Source organism: Monodon monoceros, unplaced genomic scaffold (genome assembly GCF_005190385.1).
Source record: "Monodon monoceros isolate NGI ecotype Baffin Bay Population unplaced genomic scaffold, NGI_Narwhal_1 Super_Scaffold_1, whole genome shotgun sequence".
Classification (NCBI taxonomy): domain Eukaryota; kingdom Metazoa; phylum Chordata; class Mammalia; order Artiodactyla; family Monodontidae; genus Monodon; species Monodon monoceros.
In genome coordinates, this window is record NW_021703765.1 from 81,657,967 (window position 1) to 81,661,737 (window position 3,771).

Consider the following 3,771-nt stretch of genomic DNA (forward strand, 5'->3'; position numbering starts at 1 on the left):
ATGGAGAAAGTGAGGCTCAGATAGGGACCGAGCTAGCCAGTGGTGGGCAGTGGTGAACTCAGACGGTCTGGCTTTGATCCTCACTTTGACCACTACACCATACCACTTCTTGGCAGAAAATTTCTTGATTTGGTTTTTAACTTTTTTTTTCCTTTTTTTCCCATTTTCTGTTCCATGTTGTTCTCTGACTTGCTTTTCTCATTTAACACTCCACGTCTGGGACATCAATTCATGGCAGAGGGAATTCCTGGCAGTCCAGTTAGGTTAGGACTTGGCACTTTCACTGCCGAGGGCCCGGGTTCAATCCCTGGTCAGGGAACTAAGATCCCGCAAGCTGCGAGGTGTAGCCAAAAAAATAAACAAATATTTCTTTAAAAAATTCATGGCAGACATACATAGGTCACCCCATCTGTGTTGTATCACTAGCCCCTGACACAGCACAGAACTACTGTGATCATTTGGGTCAAAATGGTCCATTTGTGATCATCTTAAATTCTCAGTACATAATTCATTTGAATGTGCCCTATAGTAAATATGTGATACAGTGAGTACTTCTGGGGAAAACTGGTAAGATCTGGGCTCATTGGGCAGGAGAAGGTCTAAGTTTCCCTGTCACCCACAGAGTCTAGGCTAAATCTTGAGATGGTGCTGGTGGAGAGAGTAAATGCACTATTATCCAGAATGTTCCCAGCTCCAAAGAGGCCACAAGGGTGAAACGTCCCTTTTGCTGATCAGCTACATGTCTAAGGACTCCAGAATGTCAAGCCTTCAAAGTACTGTGACTCATTCCCTGAACAACGATGCTTGGTAATTCACAAAGCAACCCTAGGTACACCACAGTTTATCCACATCTCCAAAGAAAGTCCTACTCAGAGTCTCCCCTGAGCAGATCAAGAGAAACAAATCCTCTCTCCACTTCAGGCCCTGGATGCTTTTTTGGGGCTGGCATAAAGGGAGTGAGGAGGGAAGGGCATGAGTTGTCACAAAGTCAAAACGAAACTGCCAACAACCCAGTTCTCTGTCTCCCAAGCGTGACTCACCCGGTGAAAACCAGAATATCATTCCAAGTGTCAGATCTGCAGAGCTGCCTCCGAGACTTGGGTCTTATCCAGCTTAAATGAGCCAAACATGCCAGCATCTTCCTCAGGTTCCTGCAAGTGGTGCTTTGTCTTCTCCCTGCGGCTTTTGTTTTTGAAAGTTCATAAAGAGGAACCCAGGAGGTCAGGAGACAGCAGGGTGGCCATTTCCTTCCCCAGGACAACATTCAGACGGTTTCTACATGCCTCCCAGCACCTGCCTCCTGCCAGGGACCAAACCGGTACTGTTGGCACCCAGGCTGCCCCAGAGCACAGAGGACACCAGGACCCTGGCTGGAGGTTGAAATGTACTCCTTTGGAGAATCATCTGGCCTCCTCAGACTGGTAGGGCCAGGCAGCGGCAGGGGGAGTTTATCATCATTAGGGGCGAGTTAACTTTGAACAGGGGAGAAATGCTTTTAGAGTAATGTTATTAGCACTGGATTCTGGAATGCCTTTTCTATTCTTCTAAGAGTATTCTCTGCAGCCCTGTGCACTCCACAGAGGAGGAGGAAATTGACTGGTTTGTAGATGGGGAAAAGGCTGAGCCATTTCTAGTTCCTGGTTTTATTTATATGAGGGAATTCACAAGGTAATCTCAGAACACTACAGTTTGCCTTGTGGGCCAATATGCTACTGAGTATATTTTTGGTGCATATGTTAATCCATAACGAGTCATAGAAAAACCAGGACAACGTGACCTACGTCAGTTTTCAGCCTTGACGGGTAATGGGATGGGAGGCAGTGGGGATAACAGTAGCTAATACCTATAAAGAGCTTTGTACAGGCTGGGCACTGTCCAAACACTTTGCATGAATTAACATTTAACTCAGATAATGGCCCAACAAGGGAGGTACTAATATGATCACCCTTTTACCGATAAGGAACCTGAGCTACAGAAAGGTTAAGTAACTTGCTCGAGGTCACACAGCTAGAAAAATGGCCAAGCTGGGATTTGAACCCAGGAGACCCACCTCCATGGTTTGTGCTCTTAACTCTATGGAGCGTTGTGTGATTGTATAGATATTGGCAATAAATGGACTCTCTGTGACAGACACTGTGACGACCCATCACAAATTCCCAGCCTTTTCTCCATTCCTGCATCAACCACCATGTCCAGAAAGTCTAACTATTTGCTCCCTCAGGATCCTCTGCAGTTCTGGCCAATGAGATGGAGGCTGAGGCCAACTGGTACAACTGTAGGAAAGGTTTTGCTTTCCCTGATAAAAGGAGCAAAGGTAGCTGATGCCCTTGTGCTCTTTATTCAAGCCTTGAACATGGATGTGATGCCTGGAGTCATGGCAGCCACCTTGTGATCTGACGGAGAGGCCAAGAGAAGCACAGACAGTGACCTGGAATGACCTGAGCTTTGGAACTGACTCCCACCTCCCAGACTTCTTTTTGTATGGGAAAATTAAACCCTGTTTGTTTACATCACTGGGTTAGGTTTTCTGTTACTTGTAGCCAAAGATCATACCAAATATTCTTTTCTCCCTTCCTGACTCTCTCTTATTCCCACTTGAAAGTAACTGGTTGTTAAAAGCCAGCATCTTAGAAAAAGTAGGGGGACAGGGAGAGGCCTCTTTCTGAGACTATTCAATATGGAATTCCAGCCTCCTGTGGCCTTTCCAGCTTTTTTTTTTTTTTTGGCCGTGCCTCACAGCATGCAGGATCTTAGTTCCCCAACCAGGGATCGAACCCGTGCCCCCTGCAGTGGAAGTGCAGAGCCCTAACAACTAGACCTCCAGGGAATTCCCTTTCCAGCTCTCGTTTACTGAGCACCTACTGTATTCCACATATCCACGTGTATCATGGGCTCCAGGTTCATTTTTCCATCAACCCTCTTACAGCCTAGGAGGGAGACCACATTTGGCTCCATTTTACAGATGGTGACACTGAGGTGCTGGGGCTTTAAGAACTTGCCCAGTGAGTGGGGAGCAGATTCACCCAGGCCAGCCTGACCTCAAGCGCAGGGTCTTCCTGTTTTCAGCTGCGGTGCTCCGACCCACGACGCACGGTACAGCCCTCAAGAGCTTCTCCAACTCGTCAGATTCCAGGCTTCTGTTCCCTCCTGTCCCCTCAGGGTCAGTGCCTTGCCCTCAGTGCCTCTGCATTCTCATCTGTAAAGTGGAGATGACGCTAGGACCCACTCACAGGGCTGCTGTGCTGATTCAGTGGAATAATCCACTTGGCACGGAGCCTGGCCCATAGGGAGATCTCAACAGATGGTGTTATTATTATCACTATTATTATTACTAAGTACCCAGAGTCCTGTCCCCAAGAGTAATCCCCCAGGGCAGCAATGAATGGAAAGGAGAAGCTGAGGGAACCCAGCGTCTGATTTCTATTGAGCCAGGCCTGATTTCACACTCCCCCAGCCTGGGCACAGGTGTGCCCTTGGGTGGCACCTTGGAAGGCTTCCTGCAAGGAGCCGCCTGAGGAAGAAAGCTCCTGCCAGACACCTTGTCTGGAAAGGACACATTCAAGGAGGGCTGTCTCCTGCCAGGGGCTCAGGGGCTCAGGGGCTCAGGGGCTCAGGGGCTGGCTGTCAGCATCACGGTCAGGTGCACAGGGCTTGGAAATCACCTTTTTGATCAATGCCAGGGTGGCTGCCAGCTACTGCAGCAGGGGGAGGGAGGGGGAAAGAGAGAGAGAAAGAGAGAGAGAGAGAGAGAGAGAGGGAGGGAGAGGGAGG